Source organism: Suricata suricatta, chromosome 1 (assembly GCF_006229205.1).
Source record: "Suricata suricatta isolate VVHF042 chromosome 1, meerkat_22Aug2017_6uvM2_HiC, whole genome shotgun sequence".
NCBI lineage: Eukaryota > Metazoa > Chordata > Mammalia > Carnivora > Herpestidae > Suricata > Suricata suricatta.
Window position 1 is genome coordinate 186,927,060 of NC_043700.1, and position 14,392 is coordinate 186,941,451.

General features: G+C 47.0%; 1 long non-coding RNA gene across 1 annotated transcript; it reads right to left on the bottom strand.

Annotated features, from left to right (window-relative positions):
• Positions 1 to 1,085: 1,085 nt before the first annotated feature.
• LOC115286109 lies at positions 1,086 to 14,154 on the bottom strand. The gene is made up of 3 exons (XR_003905873.1): positions 13,951 to 14,154; positions 3,920 to 4,018; positions 1,086 to 1,229 (listed from the first exon to the last, which is right to left on the bottom strand). It is a non-coding gene; the product is annotated as an uncharacterized LOC115286109 (long non-coding RNA).
• Between the last annotated feature and the right edge of the window lie 238 nt (positions 14,155 to 14,392).

Here is a 14,392-nt window from a genome sequence, read left to right on the forward strand (position 1 = left end):
GTGAGAAGCCTTGTCCTTGTACTTATCTTCAAGTGGATGGGACACATGAAAGCCAGACACATAATAATCTGCCCTCTGTTAGACAGTGATATGCTAAGGAAAAATCAGGGGAAGCCACAGGAAAAGTCAGAGTGATCGGCTAATACTTTAGGCAGGTAGCCAAGGATCTCAAAGTGCAGTCTGACCCAATATAATCACGGTGAAATGTCATTGTCAACCATAAAAGATGTTTGCATGTGGGAGTTTAGACCCTTGAGCATATTCTGGGAGTTGCTGTTGTGGATAAACCCCTGATAACAGACTGTACTCCTTTAAAAATTTTTTTTGATGTTTATTTTTGAGAGAGAGAGAGTGTGAGGGGGAGGGGCACAGAGAGGGAGACACAGACAGAATCAGAAGCAGACTCCAGGCTCTGAGCTGTCAGCACAGAGCCCGATGCGGGGCCAGAACTCACAAAGCTAGAGATGGTGACCTGAGCAGAAGTCGGACACTTAACCAACGGAGCCCCCCAGAGGCCCTTAGATTGTATTGTTAATTTTAATGAAGTTGACTATTGAGTCCATTTATTGAGTGACTTCAGTGAGTGCTGGAATACATTAATGAACAGAACCCATTAAGGACTAGTCCTCAAGGAAATTGGAGGCCAGCGTGGAAGACATTAATAAATGATCACAGAAGAGTAGGTAACTAAAGTGAGCAAGCAGTGTGGGGAGTGTGCCTTAACTACTGAGGTTTGGCAGTTGGAACTCTGGCATTCAGTACCTTTTTAATCAAGTCTCTGATGTGTGCTAGGAACCATTTCTATCTCTGCTTCTCTGCCTGGTTGAAACCAGGACCCCATCCTCAGTGAGGATTTTTTTTTTTTTACCTTTAATTTCTTTACCTGGCAATGACATTTTGCAGCATTCTGGAAGTTCATTTTGCATCACAAAAATGAAATACCTTAATCTTGTTTAATATTTATTTATTTTTGAGTGAGAGACCATGGGCAGAGGAGGGGCAGGGAGAGAAGGGAACAGAGAATCTGAAGCAGGCTCCGACTCTGGGGCTCGACTGAACCATGAGATCATGAAGCGGATGCTCAACGGACGGAGCCACCCAGGTGCCCCAAAATGAAGTATTTTAAAAATTGTTTCTGTGTGTGAAAGGTACTTGTGCCCTTTGAGACTGATACATCCAGATTTGCCGCAGGCTTTGATGTTGACTGTAGTGCTTTGATGTTGGCTGTACTACAGAAGATACAAAATAGATCTTATTGTTAAGGAACCGAACCTTAGGATGGCAGTCAGATGACTTAGCACGTTTTTACATAGGAGTGGTAAATGCGTAGTGCTTGGGGCCTGGCTGGGTCATTGGCACCCCTTTCCTGGAGAATACCTCCCTCCAATCATTTATTTCTTTCATTGTAATACTTTGTCTCATAGCATGAGTTTGTAGCAATAATGTTTATCTACAGTCCTCATGTTAACTTCTCAGGTGCTTTCACTTTATTCTCTGTGACTCCCCATCAGAGTATGTGCCCCGGGGGGACAGACATCTGGTGTGCAAGGATGTTTCTCCCACCAGCTCCTAGAACAGTGTGACTGGTTCCAAGTGATTGCTCAGAAAAGAAACAAGAGGCAGCGTTTCTTTCCGGGGGAGAGGGGGGAAACTAGGGAAGGCTTCATGGGGGAAGAAGTATTTAAGGAAAGAGAGAGGCATGGAGAGAAGAGCCAAAGAAGGATGATAGCACTTTTCAATGTTTGTATAGACCCCCCCCAAGCCCTCGAAGAACCTCATTTATCCAAGTTAGGGATTTCTGATGTGGTCAGCCCAGGGGAGTAACTGGGGGGTTAACACAAACCCTTCGCTGAAGATTTTGGCTGTTCAAAAGCATTCTGGCATGAAAAGAATGAAAAAAAAAAGATTTAAAAAGAATTTTAAAAATGGGAAAAAAGAAAATAATGAAACCGATAATTCCTGACTTCTATGTAGTGTGCTAGTGTGATACTATCCCTGTTCTCCTTTTTTAAAATTTTATTTTCATGCACCCAGCCCTTCAAGGGATCCAGGAAGCTCTTAGCATCTTCATTTTTTATATTTAAGGAAACTGAGGTCTGGAATTGAGGCAACTTTTCTTAGATCCTCAGAACGAGGGAGGCATATCCCAGATCTGCAGCCACGATTCCCCACCTGCAGTGAGCAGATGGCTCAAGGTGGAGACTCCTTAAATCCCTGGAGGACTGAGGAGCCCGTGTTTTCTATAAAGGAAGAAGTATATTTAGAGTTAAAACATTCGCATCTCCTTTTATTCGTCAAGAACTTCCATTTCAGCACTTTCAGAGATGCTTTCTGTGTCTTGTTGAATTCCCCTAGAATTCCTGCCGATTAGGTACACTCGGCAGTAAGCTGTTTTATGTAAATGTCTCCACTCCTTAGTTTAGGAGAGTAAATCAGAGTCCTGTATCAGCAGTTAAATACAGCGGGAGAAAGGTGATTGCAGATGCAGCTGAAATGAAAAGCATGCTCGCCTCGCTGTGCTCAGAAAAATAAATACTTGAGTGGTGAGGAGTGAACGCGGACCAGGCGTCTCCTCTGGAAAACTCACTGGCACCTTATTTAAAGTATGTCTTACACCAGGTTTTTTCCCCCCAATGTACAGGATAGGAAGGAGGGAGAAGGTGACAGTGACGGATATCGGGGATTAGATTTTGGAGTTATTGTCGGCGTGGAGAGCACAGGGCTTTTCAAGACACGTCTGTTTGAATTGCTTGCTGACCTTCCCCTTAGCAACCGTCCTCCTGAGAAGCAGACAGTTTTCTGGGCCTCTGTTTTGTTAAAGTTCCAACGAGAATTACAGGAGCTCGCCATTAGAAATTGCCTAGCAAAATTTCAAGAAAACTATATTCTTGTTTAGAGTTGCCAGATCTTAACAAGTAAAAATACAGCACATCCAGTTAAATTTAAATTTGAACAACATGTAATGTTTTGGGACAGGTGTATCCCGGATACAAATTATTAAGAAAGTATTCATTTTATGAAATATAAACTTGACTGGAAGAACTGTATTTTATTACACATTCCTATTCTCATGGGGATGGTTCTGAGCGATTACTTTGGTGAAAGTCCTAGAATCCTAAGAAGTTAGAGAGGGGAGAACACAATAATCTTGATGGTGATGTAATCTTGACCTTGGACCTGGGTGTGGTCCAAGGAGAAAAGGAGGAGTTGTTTTCTCTGGTGAGCTAAGCAACGGATCAAACCAAGGCAAGCTTGTTTGTCTGCTCAAAGAAGCAAAACTGTGGATCTAACCAGACCCCTCAGTGCATTTAATAAGTGGGACAGATTCTCTCCCAGCTGGTGACAGCATGGGCCAGATTATTCCCAACAACTTGCCAAAGAAGGTGTTTCAACCCCATGAGGCCACCAGGATACCATCAGATACTGCGCTGAGCACATCCCTGTAGGGCTGGGATTACAGGCGAGGCCCAAACAAGGGCCCCACTGAGGCTACTGAGGGAAACTTTGTGCCTTGAAAATCCAGACCTGCAAATGTTCCCCCTGCCGCCAAATCCGAAGCTAATAAAACTGGTACAGGGCCTTCCAGACTCTCTTCTCCAAGCAGATGACCTCAGGGGATAAACTGAGTCCGACAGCTCCCCCAAGACTGCTAGAGTGGGTTGTTCTGAGCAGCGCAGTGAAAATGTCGTGTTTCCGGGTGGGGAGTGAAACTAACAAGGCTTCTGTTGCATGTGGCCTTTCCAAAGCAGTTCTGTGATTTCCTCAATAGTGAGATACTGCCCATTCCCAAATCATTAGTCTGATTCATAGTACATTACGAACTCCTCATTTAACCTGAGCTGCTCACTAGCTGTGTGTGTGCCTGCAGAGTGCACCAGAAAATTGACGAAACAGTGCAACAGTGAGCACCCCGGCTTACCCAGCCAGGGCTCCAGTTAGAATCCACTTTGCTGCTTCTCAGCCACAAAACAACAGGAGAGGCCAGTTTCTTCTCATCGCTAAGCCTCCGTCTCCACATCTGCAAAATGGGTATAATTAAAATTATAGCAGAGAATTGCTTAGTGCACATTAAACCAAACGAGTATGCAAACATCCACACGGTGCCTGACTCATAGTTAATGTTACCCAAAAAAGATGCTGTTATTCAGAGGACAGAAGGAAGTGGTAGGCCCTGGAATTCCACACCCAGCGTCCTGTCAGAGACCAGGACTGATCTCACATGTCGTCTTCATGGAAGAGTGTCTGAGTCTCTTACTCTGTTTCCCTCCTCTTAATTTATATAATTTAAACCAACCTTATTATTTCATTTCCTGGGCCAAGAGGTTAGAAGCCGCAGTGTAGCAAAGGTTAGGAAGGAGGTGTGAGGGCAGGAACCAAGTAGAGAGAGGAGGGCACCTGGGAAAGAGGGAGGGGAAGAAAAGGAATTGGAGAAGCCTGGACAGAGAAACCATGAAAAGCAGACCGTGGAGTTTGAAGAACGTGGAAGGCTGTGACCTGTTGTAAAGGAACAGTCTTCCGGGAACCGTGGACTAAATCCCGGTACTGTCATTTCAGTAAATGCCGCCTCCCTTCCTTTCCCAAAGCTTCTCAGGACCCCAGCTGAACATCCATGGCCTTGAGGGAAAGACACAAAGCTGTCATGGTGGTCCTGGAAAGATCGGAGGATGGGGTATAGAAAGGTTGAGCCTCTCTCCACTTCTGGGACGGCACGAAATCACAGACACAGACTGAAGACAAGGTGACCCAGGGAAGGACTGGCCACGGTGCCCCTGGTGGTCCTCCGACTGCAAGGGGGTTTGGTTTTAAATCTCCTTTTGCTAAACATCAACTCTTAGTAAAGAGGGTTTCAGGGGGCAGCTCTTCTGCCTGGTTATTCCCTGTGAAATGGCTACATTTCCTGGCCTATAAGGCCTGTCTACACACATCATAACAACCCACCATTTCCATGGGGATGGGCCCACCCTCCTCAGACCTTCTCAAAGGGAGAGCCTCCTTGGGACCCCGGCAGTCTGGAGTTCATCATGGTTCTTGGCACCAAAGGATGCCCCTTGCCCCAGAAAGGACTATATGATTTGACTTTGGGGAAATGATTTTTGTTTTTCCAAACCTCATCATTGTCTTACCTGTTCACTGGGTTTATACTTCCTCATGGACTTTTGTGGTGAGAATCGCATTATATGATGCATGTAAAACACCTGTCTGAGAGCCTGGGATGGACCAACTATCTATAATGCAGTTCTGAGTAGCCCCGGTTAGGTTTTCTTGCTGGTAAAGCTGATTTTGTTTGAAAAGCAGATCAGGAATGGCCTTAAGGATCACCTTCCAGTCGGCTTCCTCCTTCCTCCGGCTGATCCCCCCATCCCCCGCAGGGGGTGAGAGGGCCATGATATTGTCCTCCAGTGGCCTCTCTCAGTGTTCTGCTCTAACTTAGAAAGAGAACAAGGTGGGGGGACTCTCTTGTTTTAATTGGGGAAGGAAATCTTTCTGAAAAGCCTGTGCAAGATTCCCCTGTAGGTCCCACTAGCCAAAAACTTGGGCCAGAATCACAGAAGAGGAAACAGAGGCACACAGGCATTTGAAACAGTGGGAGAGGACAATTCGTCAACTGCCTCACCCTGAATTGGTCCCTGTTGCCTTTGAACAACTACTAAGGCTCATGTTTGTACATCGTAGTAGGCGATTGATCCTGCTCAGTTTCACATCACTTTTATTGCTGTCTTCAGCTGAAATGCCCATCTTGTATTCTTCTGACTTCACTTTTATCTTCCTCCCCAGCTCTGTCATTTTTACAGCCGTTTGCAATCTGCAGTATTTCTCTATGTTAAGCTCCCCCCTGACCCAAGCAAATTTTGTGAAACATAATCAGGCCTCTGCCCTGTCCCCCGATGCAGGACACCCCAAGGATCCCCACTGTTTACAGTATCTGTGTTTGAGTGCAGGAGTCTGGAACACAGAGTGAGGTCCGTGCCGGCTTCACAGCAGCATCCCCTCGGGCGAGGTACTCTCTCCAAATGACACGTATTCTTCGTGACTTTTAATTATTCATTTTTATACGTTTATTTATTGAATGTTTAATCTGTTTCAGTAGATGAAATTGTAGGAGGATGGAGGTGTTGTCTAGAGCCCCCAAACCTGGATCAAGCCCAGAGCAGTGCCTGACAGACAGTTAGCACCTAAAGAAATAATGTAGGACCCCAATACCCTCTGTTTTAGAGGTGTCAGGATTAAATGTGGTGATTCGTACAGAATGTGTCACGTGTCTAGTGGGTGATCAAAGGCTAGCTTTTCTTTTGCAGTTTTTTTTTTTATAATAAAAGTAATGAAATTCAGGTCCCTGCAGCATGGCATCCATGTTCCCGTCTTTGAAGCCTCACCCTTACTGTTTGCTGTTTCCTCCAACGCCTCCTATTCAGACCATAGCACCATCACCCTATGTTCCCCCAGATACATCAGGAATGTGGACGTTCTGCCCTCTGCGGTCTTCTCCCCTGTGTCTTGGATCGCTGCTGCCCTCTCCCAGTTCTCCCCAGTTTCGGACCCATGTCACAGGCTTGTCCTCCATGCTCTCCCCATCCGCTGCGCCCCCTGCGTGATGAATAACTGCGTGTGGTAGCCCCTCGGAGACCTTTTCCTATTGGAAGGTCGGCGTGGCCATGTGACTTGCTGTGAACAAGGACAGTGAGGCAAAGTGACGCATGTCACATCTGGCCCGGAGCTTTGCAAGCTGCTCATGCATTGTGCATTTTTTCTTCCCCTCTGGCTTAGTGACTGCACTGTTTTGAGACAGCAGGTGTTCTGTCTTTCTAGGTCTCTGGGAGACTTGGGTGAACGGAGGCTTGCCACTAACCCATCTGGGACAAGCAGCCAAGGGAGGAGTGTTCATCTCCCTTACCCTAGCAGGGCCCTGCCTTTCCAGTTGTCCAGGAGCCTGCGTTCCCACTCAGGTGACATCGGTGTCATTGCTTGCTGGTCTGGCTGCATTCCCTGGACAGCAGGGCAAGCCACTGCTTCTAGAGCTGTGCACCCACTGTGCCTGGTCCAGGAGGTCGGTTCAGGATTGCCAGAGGATGTGGGGACCCTCATGGTGAGAAGGGGTGCGGGAGGTTCTCTGGTGGAGTTGAGAAGTGAAAGTGTCATTATTATAAACAAATTTTTTTAGGCTCATTTATTTTTGAGAGAGAACGTGAATGGGAGAGGGGCAGAGAGAGAGCAGGACAGAGGATCAGAAGCGGGCTCTGCAATGGCAGCAGAGAGCCCCAGGCCGGGCTCCAGCTCATGAGCCATGAAATCATGACCGGAGCCGAAGTCTGATACTTAACCAACAGGTGTCCCGAAAGTGCCATTATTATACGCAGAGATATTTCTGTATCTCAGAGAGGAGGCTGACGTTTTAGTTCAGTTTTCGTGAGCTTGGATGGGCAGCTCTCCTTTGTCCCAAGAAGATGTTCCCTGGGTAGAGTCACCTCTACCAGCTGCCTATCCTTTGTAGAGCTCTGGTCACAGCCATGCACACATGGGTCTCCCCCATCTCACCCAGCCTTGTTCCAGGGACCTCTGTACACTTTCAGTCTTGTGGGCAGACCTGCCTTGCCTGCTGCTGATCCCCAGCTACTCCTCCTCCATTGCTGATCCCCAGGTACTCCTCCTAGGCTGCTGGTCCCCAGCTACTCCTCCTTCACTGCTGATCCCCAGCTACTCCTCCTCCATTGCTGGTCCCCAGCTACTCCTCCTCCATTGCTGGTCCCCAGCTACTCCTCCTAGGCTGCTGGTCCCCAGTTACTCCTCCTTCACTGCCGATTCCAGAAGAAACGGCAGAAGGGCTGTGGGTTGGCAGAGAGCCATTTGCTAGGATACTGGTGACACAGGCCACCAGGCCCTGCTGATTTCATCTATCCCACGTGTTGAGAATTGGCTTCACCTGCTGCCTTTTCTTACTTGAACAGTGCTTTATGGTCCTCTGCTAAAGATGGCACACGGGCTAATTATCTCATAATGGCTGTCCTTTAAAAACATTAGATTCAGAGCCACTTTATGCTTTTAATTCTGCTTTTTTCTTGTCATCCGTGTCTCACTGCCTAGCTGTCAACACAGCAGAATGTCCTGCCTGCACCGAAGGGTGCTTCTGTCTTATTCGGCCACTTTGGGAAGGGTGCAGTTCTCTCCTGACTCCTGACAGTTATTTAAGCAGAGTCGTCATTATAAAAACTAAATTGAGGCGATTATTGTTCTTTCATGCTTCTCTTCAGGCCGATGTCATCAAGCTACTGTGATTGAGCAAATAGTATTGTGTATTAAGAATCCACCTATCCTGTGTCAGTTGGGCTAGGTTTTTGTTTTTGTTTTTTGCCCTGCAATATCTCATTTAATTATTAAAAAAGAACATTTCATTTTTAATGTTTATTTGTTTTTGAGGGAAAGAGAGACAATGGGAGCAGGGGAGGGGCAGAGAGAGAGGGGGACACAGAATTCGAAGCAGCTCCAGGCTCTGAGCTGTCAGCACAGAGCCCGTCATGGATCGTGGGGCTCAGATCCATGAACCGTAAGATCATGACCTGAGCCGAAGTCAGACAGTTAACTGCCTGAACCAACCAGGCGCCCCTCTCATTAATTCTTATAGCCACTTCAGATGATAAGAACAGAAGTCTGTCTTTGGGTAGGGAAACTGAGGCCCAGAGAGGAAAGTAACTTTTCCATGGGCAGATACCTAAGGGAGGGTCTAATCCTGGTAGAGCTGAACTCCCTTGCTTTGATCCTTGCTTTGAGCTTCCCTCACCTTTGCATTCATTTCTCTACTTCCCTGTTTATATACTTTACACTGGATTTCAGTTCAAAGGGTTGAACGTGATGGTACCTGCATGACTCAGTCAGTTAAGCGTCCGACTCTTGATTTTGTCTCAGGTCATGGTCCCAGGGGCATGAGATCAAAACCTGCATGCACTCTGCACTTAGCGTGGAGTCTGCTTGAGATTTTCTCTCCCTCTCTCTCTGCCCCTCCCCTGTTCACTCTCTCTCTCCCTCTCAAAGAAAGGGGAAAAAAACCCCAAAAGCATTGAACTTGGTTTTTGTCCTCACCAGACCTAAGAATGTTTCTCAGGGGTGTTTTCCTTGAAGCATGTCCCAAACTATTCTTTTCTTGGATGGCTTTTAGGTTGCTAAAATAGTGTCCATCCCAAAGCCTCCTACATTTCATTGGGCTAGAAATGTTTGCCTCCCTGTCTTTCCCCCTCGAGTGAGCCCCCTTGGGGCTGAGAGAGAACTTATCCTCCTGTGTCCCTGGGCAGTGCCAGCAAGAGGACCAGCGTACAGGAGGCCTGGGATCTCTGACATAGACTGAGTGAGTGACATAGACTCCTGGGTTGTGTCTGAGGCAAGAAGGAAGATAGTAATGGTAAGAAGAAATCCTCTGAGAATCTAGTGTAGTGACTCAACATTATTCAATGCTTTTGTCTTCAAGACTCTAAATATTTGAAGACAAATTATGGAAGGCCCAACCAGAAAGCTCAGCACCATCTTCAAAGCCTCATTTAATTTGAACCATTGTTCCTTGTCAAACCTACTCCTCCGTGGCGTGTTGAATGCTAATGAGCCTGCTGGTTTAGGTTTGGTGCCAGTCTGCAGTACAGAGCCCGGTCTGCACGTTCAGACCAGTTGGTGGGGGAAGTAAAGAGGGTTGTCAGAGTCGAAAGGTAGTGTGGCCTCAGTCAGTTTTGTTTTTTTGACACCTCTGGAAACTCCTATCATGGAAGCATCCTCTGGGTGAGCAGGTTGCAGGGCTGTGGTGTGTGCATTGGCTTCATTAGTGTGTTAATGGCCTCGAAGGGGTGTGAGTAGCAGGAGGTCTTCAGTTCTGTTTATCATTGGAGCGTACACTCGTGAACCCAAGCACTGGCAGACACGCATGGGTGCTCATACAGATTTGGGGCAATACATTCCTTTAGGGAGGAATTGGGGTGGGGTCCCACATGAGTGAACCTGCTGAGGTCCCTGCAAATCCAACCAACACAACAAAAGAAGGAACAGTGTAGAAAATCCCTTACAGACTCCTGTTTCTCCTTCATGCCCTCCACCACCAATGCCTTTGCCTTTTCATTCTGGTTCACCAAGAGTTGGAGGAAGAAGTACAGTTAGTGGGACTTGGCAACTCATTCCCGCATCATTTTTCATTGCTTCCTTGCAACACAAACAGTTTCTAAATGTCGGTTCCCAACATTTGTCTTACCTTATCTTGTCTTGTCTTAGCTTGTGGCACGTGAATGAGAACAAATGAATTTATGTGGGATGCATGTATATTCAATGTTCTGTTGGCTGTGGGTCCTATTGCTCTGCTAATAAGCAGCTTTCCCCTAGCTCCCTTATAGACCTAACCCCAGGACAGTCGCCATTCTTTGGTGCCTCCTTCCCCCTCTATTTCCTCCCTGTCTATTCCTCCCCACCCTCTGTGCTCTTGAACATACCTGATGTGTGTGAGAGAAGGGACAGATAGATGCAAACTTTGTCTCCAGTTCCAGCGACTGGTACACAACATGTCTGTTTAGACCTTGACTCTGAATTGGGCAGACTGATGGCTTTTGTTGTCTCACATTCTGCTATTTTTCAAAGGTTCCTTCTTCATTCATTTAGAAAGAGGCTGAGTGTTATGTGTGGTGAGAATGGAGTGGCTGGACCCCTGTGACAGCTCTTGCCCTCTTCTGTTGCCCTAAACAATTCTGCTCGCTCCCAAAATTACACACCTCACTTAAGCCGAAGGCCCAGAGTAAGGTGCCTCCATCCAGCCTGGGAGGTCTGGGGTTGGGTAAAGGGAAATCAGAGCTCACTATGTACAACCCCCTTCCCACTCCCCCAGGCTGATGGGCTTCTCCTAATTGTATATTTTATTCTTACTGAGAAACATTTGATACGGTGCTCATTTCTTCATCTTGTTTTGTTCAAGTGCTGGCTGAGCATCCTTCCTAGATTGTCCCCAGATCTAGCTGATCCACCTTCACATCAGGCCCAAGCGTCAGTTAATAGTCACTGAAGGGATGCTGAAGACGATCCGAATAGGACTAAGGCAGCAGGTGCAGTTAGGGAGACCCTACCCAAGGGAACAGTCTTTGCCTTCCTAGAAGCTCTATTGTTTCCCCTTATCCCAAAGACCTCAGCAGTGTAGAAATCTGATACACGCTGCAACCTTCAACCTATGAAATGTTAGACTGATGCCAGCACAAGTGACCAATCTATACGGTTTCCTTTTCGTAGTGATTGTTTGGTTTGGAATATTGGATAATAGTGTCTTGCCGTGACAAATGATTGTTTCTTAATTCTCTAAAGCCTTCACACTGTAGGTAGATACAAGAGAACAGAGGATCTTAGAATTTGTGGCCCAATTGTTTTCTATTATAAACAAGGCTTCGAGTATTTCTGTGTCCTACCAAGGTCACACAGAGATCAGGGCAGAGCTTGGGGCTCAACCCCAGCTTTGCTAGCCTCAGCTCAGCACCCTGTTTACTCGTATCTATTGATTGGCCCCCTTGAGCACAGAAGACTTTGTGGGGATGGATTTTATGTGCCTGGAGCGATCCGTGTTAGCGATACTGACTGCCTGAGTAGGACCTTTATCAGCCAGAACAATGGAAGCTAGAGATCAGTGATGATGACATCTGGTGACACTTTTCTATTGATAGGCCCCCTCCTTAGCCCTTGAAGTAATAACGTGCCCTTTAAACCTCATGGCAATCTACAGAGTGGGTGCTATCACCACCCCTACATTTTAGGTGAGGCAGTGGGGCACACAGAGCCACATAACTCACTGTTGGTCACCCAGAGGGAATAAGGGATGGACCAGGACTCAAAGCCACTCTCTAAACTACCAGCCTTCCCCATCGTGATGATCTCTGAATGCCCTCCCCTAATGCCATGTTGTTTCAGATACTTGAAGCCATAAAAAATAAATACTATATTATAAAGTATAAAATAGAAATCAGGGGTACCTGGATGGCTCAGTCAGTTAAGCATCCAACTTCTGCTCAGGTCATGATCTCACGGTTCATGGGTTTGAGCCCTGCATCAGGCTTTGTGCTGACAGCTAGCTCAGAGGCTGGAGCTGGTCTTTTGATTCGGTATCTCCCTCTCTCCCTCTGACTCTCCCCTGCTCATGCTGTCTTTCTTTGTCTCTCAAAAATAAATAAAAAAACATAAACAAAATTTAAAAAATAAAATAGAAATCTTGTTGCATCAACGTTCAGAAAGAGTAGCTAGTCAGGATTGTGATGATTGAACTTAACATATAGTACACTATTTAATCTGAAGGTCCTCAAACAAGAGATAACAAGAGATCACAGAGAAGGTTGGGTCAAGTTCAGGGTCTAGGTATTCTGGCTACCTTAAGTGGCACTTCAGGAGAGAGATAATAAGATGGGAACTCCCTGTTTAGGCAAACTCATTAAAGAGAAAGTAATGCTCCAGTCAGAGGCAGATGAAATATTGATTCATTTCATAGAACCCAAAGCTTCAGAATAAAGAATTATTCAACTTGAATAGTGGTTTTCAAGTTTTTCAAGTGAGGGTTCGAAAGAAATCATGATTACACGTGTGGATGTGTGTGGGGTAGAGGAAAACACTCCATGCCATTGCTTTATTCAGGGCCATCACGTGGAGAGCAACAGTTTAATTCAGGACGGGAGGAAATACTGACAGATAAAGTCCAAACCATCCCTGGGATCCCGCTTGAATTGGCCACCCACCTACTTCTCCCTCAGCTCCTCACGGGCAGAACCAGCTTCCTCCTGGATCCGCTGGTGCATTTCATGGTGTCTGTCAATGCCAAGTGCTCACTTCAATGTCTGTTTTTTAAATGATCGTGTTCAACCAAGAACAGGCATATTCAAAAGGAAAGACAGAATCTTGGGCCACTCATGCACAGTAGATTCCAAGATTTTCCGTTAACGCACCCCAATTTGGAGTGTGTAAGTGGTGCTGCTGGGATCCAGGCTCAGGACCTGCTGCTTCCTTCCATTGTCAAGGCTCTTTTCCCTCCCTGTGTTTCTAAATCCCTGAACCTGCTGCCTCCCTGGGCCCTACACTTGCTGACTGGGACAGCCTTACCACCGTGCCCCCTTGACTGTACCTCCAAACCAAACCCCAGGTCTCCTCCCAGATGGTGCCTGGACATTGGCTGCCTTTTCCTACAGGGCCGTCCCTGCCCTTCGTCTAGCTGGTGAACGTGGTGATCACTTTCTTTCTATGCCTGTCTTCTCCTCTGCAGGGTGCTTTGAGGACAGCGCCTAGATTCTTTCTATATCCCTGGTAACTCAGAACAATTTTAGAAACACTGTGGGTGCCTTGCCCAAGTGATCACCTCTGGGCAGAGTCTGGACCTCAGGCATCAGTCTCTGCAGGCTCGCCCATCAGCGCCCCCCCACTGCCCTACCGTCACCTCACTTGACAACTAACATCTGTTTGTGACATTCCTAAAAATCAGGAGTTTTCACAGAAATATTCACCGTTGACTCTTGAAAACTTCAGAGATTGGGTCACACGGGTCCTTCATCTCCAACGTCCAGGGATTTGGCAACTGCTGCCTCTTTTTTCTTTTCTTTTTTTTTAATTTTTTAATGTATTTTTTTTCATTATTTATTTTTGAGATAGAGAGAGACAGCATGAGCAGGGGAGGTTCAGAGACAGAGGAAGACACAGAATCGGAAGACAGGCTCCAGGCTCTGAGCTGTCAGCACAGTGCCCGATGCGGGTCTTGAACCCATGAACTGTGAGATCTTGACCTGAGCCGAAGTCGGATGCTTAACGGACTGAGCCACCCAGGCGCTCCAAATGCTGCCTCTTTGAGACAGATCACACACATACACGGCCGCTGGCTGCAGCCCCCGCCGTCCAGCCAGCATCGCCCCTCGATGTCACCTGTTACCTCAGGACACATCCAGCACTCCCAGGAAAACCACTTGTGTTCGCTCTTACCAGTGAGGGCTGTGTATCAGGCGGCTTGGGCAGCTGTGACAAAGTGCCCTGGACAACCCGCTCAAACAACAATCATTGTTTCCACAGCCATGGTGTCTGGCAAGTCCAAGACCAGATGTCACAAGACTCCGCCCCTGCGGAGCGCTCTCTTTCTGGCTGGCCCGCTGCGTCCTCACGTGGCAGAGAGACGGCTCTGGTCTCCCTTCTTGTCCCATCACTGACCTCACTGTGGGCCCTTTTCTTATGACCTCATCCATACCTCATTCTCTTCCAGAATCTTCACCTCCAGATACCATCCCATTGTGGATTAAGGCTTCAACATAGGAATTTTGAGAGGACACAGATACTCAGTCCGTACCAGCTAGCTCAAGAAAGGAGATAAATCCCCCCTCCGCTTTGCTCCTCTAGGGGAAGGATTTCCTTGGTGTGTTTATTTTTGGCA